At 35.5% G+C, this 13,220-nt stretch overlaps 1 protein-coding gene across 2 annotated transcripts in view; it reads left to right on the top strand.

Annotated features, from left to right (window-relative positions):
• LOC111004091 overlaps positions 1-13,220 on the top strand; it is a 68,625-nt gene that overhangs the window by 1,725 nt on the left and 53,680 nt on the right. The gene's annotated exons all lie outside the window — the stretch shown is intronic.

The following is a 13,220-nucleotide window of genomic DNA, read 5'->3' as shown; positions in this document are numbered from 1 at the left end:
AATTTAGTGGACTCATATAATTTAGATTAAATATGATATAACTGATATTCAATTACATACATCATTTTATTTTTTTACTTACTGACACATCTAATAAATTCTACATATTGAAATGTTGTAATCGTCGCGGTGATGAGATACCTACTTAACTAAATTTAATATTACTTATACTTACTTATTTTACCATCACTTTGAACTAAACATTTTACATATATGGTCCCAATCTCTTAAGTAGAAATGTGTGATTTTTTCAGATAATTTCAAACACCTACTTAATTGGTTTTGTTTATTTAAATAATTCAATGACATTAAATAAAATAAATATTGTGTCAAATTACAATTTGTATGCTTTATTGGAATTATTTTTTATTTATTTCATATTGATTTATTTGATATATTCTTGGAGATTATGTTCACGTTATGGGCTTGCCACAGATAATCTTACGACGCAAAAATGTGGTTCTTACTAGTACACCTATTTAATATGTAAATGCAATTATAATTCAGAAAAAATATTATTGAATCAAGTCAAAAAAAACATAATGCTAAAAACCCATAATGTTAATCTAAAGATAGTTAACTGATAATGTACCAGGCGATGAGCAACGCGAAGGAGGCTGAATCGCGCGTTTACGTTAAATCAATCCGAAGTGGACAAACCAGTCGAGCAGCTGTGCGGACGTCGCTTGGCCTAAGTTAGGAGGTTCTGCCTTAACATTTCATCACTATGTGTACCCTGGACAAGAAATTGACATTTGGACATTGAACACTTGAATATTATAGAACGTGTACACTGTACATTTGAATCACTTGGCTTTCTAAGTTAAATACTGTAGAACATTAATTTTAATAGCATAAAACAAAGAGTTTAGCAATAATATTTTTGCTAAATTTTTGTAAGATTATCAAAGTCAATGTGTTTGGTTAAATAGTGAAATATTTTCCCTCTCACCACTAATTTACTTTCAAAACGTGTACACGATGCCCATAATATTAAATTGGCTTTACCGGTGAAGCAGAGATATTCCATTGTCGACAGGGCCGGATTATAAGTAATAATTTTCTGAGGGGCTCCATAATGTAAACGTTTTTGAGCTAGGGCCTCCAACGATGGACTTATTTGTTTTTAAGTGTGATCTGTGGTCGTAGGCTCGATCCCCCCTGGTACTGGACTTTCTGTGTGTGCACATGTAATATTCGTCCGAACGGTAGAGGAAAATATCGCGAGGAAACCGGCTTGGCTTGCCTTTGACGCAAAAAGTCGACGGTGTGTTGTCAGGCACAGATCACCCACTTGTCTATTAGATTCACAAATGTTCCATATCTATAATGTTGTAGGGCCACTGATGTTTTTAGTGAGACGTTTTAAGGATTACGTTATGAAGCAATTCGATGGGGCCTTTTTATCTCCTAGTAGGACCTCAGAAGTGTTCAAAGTTCTACGCACGTGCAGTACATCCCTGGTTAGATTCCTCTCTCATTACGCCTCTTATCTGTCATTGGCAGCACAATGCCGAACAATACGCGCTCACGCATCTTGCGAGTTTAATACTCGGGATCCCTTTGTCTCTGCCTATGGGATCTGCATTATTAATTAGCTTTTGTCTTTCTTAATTGGTTTCTAATTGATTGAGCGTTTTGATACAAGAATGCGACGTTGCTATTCTAATTTACCGAAAACAAGGCGGCGAATTTGTATTCCGATCATTTTTGCTTAAACAATGCGGAACAAAATGCCGTATATTCAAACGCCGGTATCAAAAATGTCGAAAACAATAAAGCGCTTAATGTCCTATTTAAATATACTGTAACAGTAAAGTCTTTCATGCAGTTATTTATCGTCCAGCTGACCGACAATAAAAAAAAAAAACAACGGACACCGCTCGGGTGATTTACGATGCAAAAAGATCATGGTTTTAAGGATTTCTTTGGCCTTTGTGAGTTGCATAATGACGGAGTTTCAATGCGATTGTTTCGATGAATCGTTGGGCGTCACCGGGCGATGATCCGATTTACAATTCGTTCCAATAGCACTTCACAATGGGCCGGTGTATGGAGCCATTGCGTTTGTCGCCACCCGCCGTGTGAAATTCTTTTATTCAGCTCTGGGAAGTGGGCAAAATTGCCGCTGATAACACACGTTTGTTGGAAGGGTTTGTAAGTGATTTTTGCGTCAGTGCACCTACTTTATCCCCCTATGTTTTCACTCGTGTTTTAACTTGCATTTGTGAAGCGTGAATTTGCAAATTTATGAAATGAATTTTATAACTTATACAACAAGAAATTAACGTCTAGACTTTCGCTACAAGTAACATGGTAAATGCAATCGGTGTGGTCTTTTTTTCTAAACACAGAAGTACCGAGAGTCCATAAACGAGTTGCTCGCAAATCATAGCTGTCAAAGAGAAAATAATGACTACCAATCTTTGGTCTATTGTTTCGATGGGAATACGAACCGTACCTGAGTGGCAAGTCAGTAAAACTTTACAATGTTCCTAATTTGAGATTTACAGTCGTCTCCATGATGAATGGCTATTGTGAAATACAATATTGCGATAAAACAAAATGTGAATATCTTGAATCATTAATGTTTGTGGCACATTTTCCACGAGGCATTGGTTGGGCATTTGAGCGGTTTTATTATAGTATTTTATTCGTAATACGTTTCAATTATTTACAATGAGGTACGTACGATTTTTTTATATAAGGGGTCAAATAGGCTCACCTGATGTTTAGTGATACCGCCCGTAGACATTGCCAGAGGGTTTGCGAGTGTGTTGCTGGTATTTTAAGTATTGGTACATTTCTTGAAGGATAAGATCCTTTCGTTCGGTCGGATTGGCTCGGAAATTAACGTAATGTTTTTAATTGCGCAAAAAATTCCATACAATTTTATTACTAAGTTTAATAAGCCAAAGAAGCGATATTTTATATTATGTATGTTTTTAGTACAGATATTTAAATGAAGCTTTACTTAATATTTATTTAATTTTCGGCAACAATAGCTGTTCTCTCGTTAAAGCATTTTTTTATTTATAAAAACCCTGTCCTAATAGGTGGCACAATAAGTCAATAAAATGTACAGACGAAACAAAAAAAGAAACAATGATAAGATATTAATTAAGTAAAACATACATAAAGATTAGCTAACTAATATAGGCACTAATAAAATATAACTTTTGACAATTTACTCAACGGACAATAAAAAGGTCCGTTAACTTATGTAAACGATATAAAAGATGTGGTAAATTGCGCAATACAAGCTAATATGAATTATCGAATTGCGCAATAAAAACCTTATCTCGAGCCGTCTGGAACGGTACAGATAATAATTTAAATTTCGTTGAAGTTAATAAGAAGATTGCTATGTAATCACAACTTCCTTATAAGATTATTAATGTCAATTCATGCAATTTGTTATTGGAGTTAATTTTGGTTTAAAGTTTGTGTTCAGCTTAATATCTGCACTTTAGTTTCATCATCGGTTGTCGACGCAGAGTACGAAATTCCACCCCTATCACCTCGGTGTTCTTCGTTCCATAACTAAGTGTTATTGGAGGCAGGTTTTTTCCGCGCACCACCACCAAAGCTGCCCGCTGAAGTATTTCCGAACCAATTGGAATTAGGGTAGGTAATGAAAAGAGCGTATCAATTAAAGGCTACCAATCGCGAGCCCTCTGGAATTGAGAGTGTCCATGGCGGTACCACTTTACATTAGGTGAGACTTCTGCCCGTTTGCCTTTTGAAAAATATTCAGATTTCTCGGGATAATCATTTACATTATGTATGATATGATAGTACAAATTGTTAAGTTATGTCCAGGCGTGCGAGACACAGGCCGCTGTATCAAAATTTACGAAACTATTTAAGAATACCTATCGTTATAAATCGGAACTGGGGCAACTCTTTTCTGAGTATTAGCTCCACAGTAATCCTTTATATTGTAATAGGCTTTTCGTTCAATGAGATTAAATCGGCGGCTTTGGGTCCGAAACGGTAAATATAATAGGGTTTCAATTCGACTTGCGATAACAAAAGAATGTACCTATTCTTAAGAGGCAACGCAATAGCGAGCCCTCTAGCATTAAGTGACCATGGGCAGCGGTATCACTAGACATTAGATGAGATTAAACCTCTTGCCTGTTAACCTCTAGTTCTATAAAACAATTCGACTTAGGGTACTCTAAGAAAAGAGTACCAATTCTTAAAAGCCAATCCTCTCGCTTGCCCTCAGGCATTGAGTGTCCATGGGCGGTGGTATGACTTAACATCAGTAGAGCCAGTTTGCTCCTTGTTTCTAAATCTGGCCATGGAATTATTCTTTCTATGTGCAATTAACACCAGCTCGTTTGGAGAAACCTTCATAAGACATAGGATTTTCGCCTGCTTGCCTATAAAATAACCAAAAAAATAATCTGAATTTTTACAATACATACTTTAAATCAACCTTAAATGACATTTGAAAGTTTAAACATACTATACGCAATAAATGTATCAACAAAGGGAGCTATAAAATTGGTAGGAGATCGTGTTTTATAAGTTATTTAACAATTTATATGAACGCGTTATACGACGTAATGTTCTAACCCAGTGTAGGCGGTGCCTCATTTAATGTCGCAATAAAAAATCGACTACGGAGTCTTACGTAATCCGCGTTTCCATGTCGAATCCAAACGAGAGATCGATTTGGAAATAATTAAGAAATAAAAACATGTTTTGATGGTTTGTTTTTATGTTTAAAGCTACTATGGATGTTTGATTTGCTGAATTTTGCTTTGCAATAAAACTATTTGCAGGTGTTTTGACAGATGAAATGAATCGCCATTTTGAAATGAGAATGTTTGTATTATTTATCTGTGCACAGTGGTTTTTGACAAGTAGTTTTTACAGTTTTAAAGTTGCAATTAAGTAATACAAACTGTGAAATTTTATTTATACTGAATTTATAGTCGCTTAAAATAACCTTAAACAAGTCAGATTCGTTTACGACGACATCGTTTAGAACAACATATCGGTTCTATTGACCAAAATCAAAGGTCCCAGCTTAATTCTATTGTAAGTACCTAAACTTAGTAACAACGTCATCGGCTGCTACGACTATCGGTTATTACGACCTAATATGAGTAGCACTTTCGATGTCGTTATAACAGATTTTGTCTGTATTCGATATTATGATATATATATATATATATATATATATATATATATATATATATATATATATATATATATATATATATAGGCATCGATCCATATGTATAGATATATATGGATCGATGCCTACGAAGTTCTTCAATAAATTAACCATGAATTTTTCTAATAAAATTAGTTGCGATGATTGCAATTCGATACCGCTTCTGAGTTTTGCTTTGTCATTTAACAAAGTACTATTTTTAAAGATATAAAAATAGATTGCTGTACGTTTGTCTCGCTAATACTTGAGAATGGCTGCACAATTTTTTTTCTAAATGTGATCATGAAGTACTTGTGGATGTTTAGGCAAGGGAAATATGTTATGTTAGTATGATGTTGGTTTTTTGAAATAAAATAAAGTGCGTGATACAAAGTACCCATGTCAGAAGTTAAACTTGTTTGTAAATTTATTAAGTATTACTAAGGCAAAAGCCCTAATAGACGATCATGTACCAATATATGAGCACTATAGTATAGCCTTTAGCCTTTAGAAATGTGATTCATTTAAAGACAAATTTGCGCGCCATTCTGTGCAGAATATGAGAACCAACGATTGTACCACCTTACACATTTTTGTACCATATTCTTGCAATAAATAGTTATTATTAAAAGATCGCTACTGTGAACTAAAATATAGTCGGAGACAGTTCGGAGGAGTGTTTGTTAACGGGGATATGTGCAACAGACTGGTTCTGTGGTATTGCAAGCAACCTTGGCCTTCGCTGTCGCACATATCCCCTAGTGACAAAGAAACGCAGTACTTCAAGAACACTTGATTTCCTTACTGAAGACTTTAATTGTATACTATTCCAATTATCCCATTTTGTTTCTATTTATTGTACCCCACCAATATGTGACTGACATGTTAAGGACTGTAGCGCCACTGGATTTATGGATGAAAGCTCAGGCATTAGAGTGGAAATTATCACTCTTTAATGATGAAAAGGATTTAATGGCGTGTCTGAAACAATGCTGAATATAATGGGTGTTTAAATCGAGGTTTCAACATTCGAGATTAATAATTCATTTTAACAATGGCGTGTAAATAAATGACAGTGGTATTTAGGTGATTTGAGAATGTTATGTGATGTTTAGTGGAATGATTTATGTGAATGTAGGATTAGATTTTTTGTTTGTAACATGTTTGAATTATGAGTTTCATCATCGGACGTCGAGGCGTAATACGAAATTCCACCTCTGGCGTTGAGTGCCCATGAGCGGTATCACTTAACATCAGGTATGCCTCCCGTTAACGTTCTATAAAAAAAACTTTAAATAGCAAAGCATTTTCATATACGATCAAATTTTTTTACGGCGACGTGGTTAAGAACAACATACCGGTTCTATTGACCAAAATAGGTCCTGGCTGAATTCTATTATATTATTAGTTGCTTAATAATGACGTCATCGGCTGTTACGACTATCGGTTATTACGACCAAAATTTAGTAGTCCTTTCGATGTCGTTATAACAGATTTTGCCTATGTCTTTAAATATAGTAAAGACGTAAGTAGACTCTTGTAAATTGTCGTCAGAAATAACATAACAAGAAAGAAAAATCAATATTTCTTTCTACCTATTGTTTCCAAGACAAAAAAAATATTTACAATAAAACGAACTATCCGTTTTTCAAGTCCGAATTATTTCATGAACAAACTATGAAATAAACTTATTAATTATAATTAAGTAAACATATAAACGGCTCAGACTAAACGGCTTGACAGCAATAAATTTTTCATCAGTCTCGTTCCCGCATTTCCAAACATTACGTGCGGGTGTGGGAACTGGGTACAAATGTGGCCCATATGAGGTGCCATCCGGTAGGAACGAGATAGCTGGTCTCACTGATAGCGATTTCACGGGCTGGCGATTTAACAATGTGTAATTACGTAAAGACACGTAGAATGACTTGATAATTACTCAATATACTGTAGAGAATTACTTTATGTTTAAAGAACTTTATTTCTTATTGCAAAAATGTATTTTATGTACATGATACACTTATTTTGTATATACGAGACAGATACACGAGCGAGCCGTCCCAATTTTGCTAAGATGCACCGCTATAAGTGAGACTCTACATTAAAATTATCAGTGCTTACAAGCAACATGACAAATGGCGTCCACACACAATGCAAAACAAATGTACTTCTGCGTCACACGTTTGCCCTTGAACACTTTGCTACGAATTCCTTTCATATTTTGTTAATTATAACTTGTTAATTTTCTTAATAATCGGACAAGAAAAGGCTGGCAATGCATTCGCGATCCCTCTGATATTGATTTTTCATGGGCTATCACTTAATCACGTGAGTCTCTTGCCCGTTTCTCTGCTCTATAATCTATTAACCGACTTCAAAAATATATAATGTAAGTATAATGTATAAGTATAATGTTCTTTATAGTCCACAAAACGATGTGCTTAAGTTCGTTAGTATATGTCTCTTATTATCGCTAAAAGCTAAAAGATCGTTAAAACATTGAATTTGTATTCAAATTGAATATATTCCAACTTTGGAAACAGTCGTAGTTACATAAAAAACGCGCAAGCACGTTTGTACCTTGATTAACATAACATAACATTTATTTCTAGCAGTAGCAGGTCCTGGCTCAGCATTTTTCTGTGGGGCAGACGTGGTCCACAGCGCTAGTCGTTCTGTAGAGACCATATTACATAATCAGTCGCAATAAGATAAAAATTATCTTTATAATAATTATTGTCAAAATTGTATAAGTAAGTAAATAACTCTTTACTTAAATATTTGTTAATAAAAGTACATATACTTAGTAAATAATAGAATAATTGTTACTAAAACTACTATAAAAAATAGATAAATAAATATATTTTTTCTCGTACTGTTATGAGATAATCAGGGATCTTGGGTAAGAAAGAGTAAATTATACAAAAAAAAACATTGTTTCAAATACTTATCAAAGTAATCGTTGATATTATATTGGGAATAATAAAATGCGAAAGGAAAAACCAACATTTGCAACAGTTGTATGACTAGTCAAGGTTGTTCAAACAAAAACTATCTACAATTCAAGGTTAAGAAGTGTTTTTATACGTTTTGGAATTATTTGGAGTTATATGTTTTGCTTTAAATGAAATTTATTGTACCTTCAGGGACAAAGAAGAGAAAGGTTTTTGTTCTTGGAAGAAGACGACTAAAGGACTGGATTTGTTTGGTGTCGTCAGGTTCTGATGATAGAGGAATTGGGGGAATTATTCATATTTATAGTCGTAATTAAAGTGGTTTTATATTACTCAACGTTTCCTTTCCAAGCACAATTCGGTGAAGTTGGTATATGGGGACCATAGACCATGGTAACTGATAGGTTAAATTTTTTTTATTTGTTCAGATTCCTGCTCATTTAGTATGTCTCCAGATGAATACAAACCCTCCTATGTTCCATGTCTTACTAAGCCAACAAGCCTGTATACAGCTTTCGCGTTGTTGGATTATTTTTTGTATTTATAAACGTCAAAAATATAGCGTCACTATCCAATATATAGTATCGTATAATATTTTCCTTCATTGAGCGAATGTTTAATGCCCACATAAAGACCATTGGTACACAGCCGCGGATGGAACCGACCTCAGGCCAGCACTGCTCCATTCAAAGTAATAATAAAATTAATTATCATTGTGGTAGAAGCAGGTGTTCACTCGATCTGGTCTAGGCAACATGTATCAATATAAAATGTATTATTAAAATGTTTGCGCAGAGCCGGTTTTTTGTTGCCAACGTTAATTAATATTGTTTATCTCTAGCGACCATTACTCATACTATAAATATCGTTTATGTTTGTTTTTAGGTAGTTTATATATGAAGGTATATGCCTAGGTGGCTTGGACATGTGGGACGGATGAATGTGCCTTTTTTTAATGTAAAAGGAAGCAAACGAAGGAGGTTCATGTTATGTTAAGTGATACCGCCGCCCGTGGACACTCACATTGCCAGAAGGCTCGAAAATGCATTGCCGGCCTTTTAAAAGCGGTTAATATACAAGGCAACCGTGGATAAATTCGGGGCTCAGTCGTTACATACATACATGGACTAAATCCAGTAGGCACTAGAGTAGGAAAAAAATGTACGCATAACCGACGAGCATGCATGGTGGATGACATGAATGTGGATAAAGCGAGAGATAGTTCAGAACCGTAGCAGGTGGAGATCCTTGATCTCTGCCTGAAGGGAAAAGACGACGAAGATATAGAAACAAAAATCTAATCATTGGTCAGGCTATCACCGTTTCTTGACGCTTGCCAATTTTCCAGACTAAGAAATATCGGTTTCCTCACATTTGCCCTACCCCTATGCGTGTACGGAAAATCGATTAGTGCTCAGCTGTGATTCAAACACACGACCCCATCGTCCATAGTCAGTAGACCAACACCGCTCTCTTTTTTAAAGCAGCCATCAGCGTATTACAGGTATAAAACCCATTTAATTTAGAAAAGTCATTTAATAATAGTCAACATGGCGTGACTTAAAATTGGGGTGTCGCAGGAAAAGTTCACGATTCATAATTTATTTAATGGGTCGTTTTATTATTCTGTTTCTAATTTTTTTAGAGTATATTAAGGCGAAAATATGTAAGTATGGATGGATGATTTTACTCTTTCACGTAAAACTACTTTACAATAGTATAGCTTATATGTACATCAGAAAAACACATGGGCTACAATTTATAAACATATTGTGGGAATTGACCAAAATGTCAGGTAGGAAAAAACCTACCATCTGTGAGCTATTTTGGGGTGCGCTGCCAAAACCGCTAGAGTTAGGCAAATGTATGATGGAAATGTTTATCTTAGCAATCTATATCTTCGGTAGGTTTCTACGCCACGCTTAATATAAGCTTCTTAAAATACTAATCCTGTGCAGACTGTATGGTGAAGGTACGTGAGTGATACGATATTCATTGACCTATTAGAAATGATCACGGAGCAAATGTCACGAGAGTTAATTAAATCTCTAGACAGTTAATTAAAGGATATTCAATCAAGTCGCTAAAGTTCCGTCAGAAAAATGAGTGAACGAAACGTTTGAGTTTCCTAAACGTTCCTAGGCAACAAGACTAACCTAACATTACAATAAAACAAAACACGGAATTTCCAAGCTCTAAGTTCTTCACGATCACACCGATATAACAATAATAAATGAAATAATCATGGCGGAGGATCATTATTAATAAACACTCTGGCTTTCGGTCAGACAGATAGTTAAACGTTTAGACGTTGCTTTATGTAAATCAAAATGCGAGTGATTTGATTTAATATCGATCTTTAATTAACTGTCTAGAGATTCAATTGTCTTTCTGATTTAACTACTTTACTGCGACACATATACAGAGATCTGAGGAACAGACCTAAAAGGTTGTAGCGCCATTGCTATATTGTTATTATATTAATTGAATTGTAATTATATTAAATGAAACAATACGAATAATAATGCCAGTACAAAAAATACTTAATTTAAAGCTGGGTAATTAAAATGTTTATTTAATAATTGTATGGTATCATTTACAATGAAAAAGTGGTTACGGGCGTATGAGTCTCAATCATCGAAAACATTCAACCACAATGTAGGTAAGCGTTTATCGCATTGCGACCAGGTGAATGTCCCGAGTTCACACACACATAAACCAATACACACCAGTACAGTTTGTTACATCTATAGTGGTTCAATATTACTTTTTTGACAGTTTCAAGTGTATATAGTATAGCACCCTCGCATGAATATCCTTAAAGATGTGACAAAGCATCGTGAATGTATGTTGACTCACAATAAACGTCTGTGCAGTGTTTTCGCTTTTGAAAAATTTACGAAATTTTTCACATATACTCATAAGAATGACTTTCATAATTGAGCATACTGCATCACTGTGGTCGTAGGTTCGATGCCCGGCTGTTGCTAATGGACTTTCTATGTGCATTTTACTCTCATATGGTGAAGGAAAACATCGTGAGGAAACCGGTTTACCCAAAAAGTCGAAAAGGATACAGAAATCTGAGGCCCAGTCCTAAAAAGGTTGAGTGGCTTGATCCATTGACGTTGGCGTAGTGACGTCAGGTGCTTCTTCTATCGCATTTACCATGGAGTGTGTTCAGAGGAGTTGTTCGGATTAATACGTTGAGGCAGAATACGAAATTTCGCCCGAATCACCTCGACGTCCGCAGTTCCACAACTGAGCGTTTTTCAAGGCAGTTCTTGCCGTGCATCACCACTTTGTGGAACCAGCCACCCACTGAAGTATTTCCGTACCAATTCGACCTAGGGTCCTTCAAAAAAAGAGCGTACCAATTCTTAAAAGGCCGGAAACGCACTCGCGAGCCCTCTTGCGTTGAAAGTGTCCATAGGCGGCGAAATCACTTAAAATCAGGTGAGCCTCCTGCCCGTTTTCCCCCTGTTCTATAAAAACAAGGCACTGATTGATTTATTGTTCTCTGTTCATCCCATTTTCGATATTAAGGGCCTGTTTCACAATGTATGGTTAAAGTCCCAAATAGCTATGCAACACATAAAATTCGAAAGATAAAAGTTCCAAATAAGATACTTCGAATTTCATGACGTATAGCGCTATCTGACAGTCGTGAAACGCAAAAATACTATTTATCATACCAATAAGTAACAAATAGCTTATTTGGAACTTATCCGGACATTGAGAAACAGGTCCTAAGTGTGCAAAAAATGATACATAGAATATAAATTCACCACTAAAAAATTATTACACTGCGATGATGCCGGTATGACAGATAGCACACATTCATACATAGGTATTCAACACAAGTACGCATGATCTCATTACTCGCTATACATAGCTAACATAGTATTGAATTAGTTCTTTTTAATCGCAAGACAGATGTTTTTAATAATTGTAATACAAGTTAAAAATGTAGGACAATTTATTGTCTATAAATGGCTTGGTAGTTTCGACTCCTTTGTACTGGTTAATTAGACTCGGGTAGGCTGGTTAGGAGAGAAATATTGTAGTTATTATTTTAGTGTAGTTTTAGGGAGAGCGATTACAAGTAGCGTAGCCAATAAAATACTCATAACCACATGAAAGTGGATGAAGCCAGAGTTTTCAGGGTAAAGGCAATAGCTGCCGTACATCACCACTGTGTGGAGCCAGTTGCCCACTGTAGTTTCACAATTCCACTTATGGTCTTTAAAGGAAAGAGCGTACCAATTCTTAAAAGGCTGGTAACGCACACGCGAGCCCTCTGGCATTGAGTGTCCCTTATCACTTAAAAAGGTGAGCCTCCTGACCGATTGGTCTATAAAAAAAGTAAGTATATATATATCTGTCTAATTTTACACACCACCGTAGCATCCAACGCACCTTAAGCTTACAATGATCATTGAAGAATCTCTATTCATCACACAGAATAGGCGAGATGAATGAGGACTTCAATTAAAAAGGTGCTTCAAGACGTGTTTTCGTTTTGATTCAGTGAATGCGGAAAGTGCGGGGTAAATGTTTCTCTTTAAACGTTAAATGTCATAAAATTCCGTATAATTTATAGGTGTAGTATAAAACACTCGAGTTTTATAAGTTACGAGCCGGTTTACATTCACTGAAGCCGTTAAAGTGTTTTATCTACCCCGACACTAGTTCTCATGACAGACCTTTATCCATGGAAAAACCAAGGATACTCGCAAACCCGTACAAAAGCGAGGGTGAATAAATGTGCGCAATTAAAAATATGCTTCAAAACACCGTTAATGATTCTCGCGTTTTTGTTGAGGGCTCCAAATGAGGATATTTTTATAGCTCAGGTTAAATGTAAGTTTAGGCTGGGAGTAGCGGGTAATGTCAGGGTGTAAGGTACACCTCTCAATCGCAAATCTAAAGATGCTGACAAGATGTTATCAAAGCACTCGGAACTGGGACAGTTATTTCTTAATTTCATTCAACAAATTATGAGTAGCATAGAGTTTAATGCATATGATCACTTTTAGTTTAAATTTTTCCTTTTAATGATAGCTTTTGTATAGAAGAGTTACAGTGCGTAG

The sequence above is a fragment of the Pieris rapae genome, chromosome 2, assembly GCF_905147795.1.
Source record: "Pieris rapae chromosome 2, ilPieRapa1.1, whole genome shotgun sequence".
In the NCBI taxonomy this organism is placed as follows: Eukaryota; Metazoa; Arthropoda; class Insecta; order Lepidoptera; family Pieridae; genus Pieris; species Pieris rapae.
The sequence above is the reverse complement of the archived record's forward strand: the minus strand, read 5'-3'. Positions and strand labels throughout refer to the sequence as shown.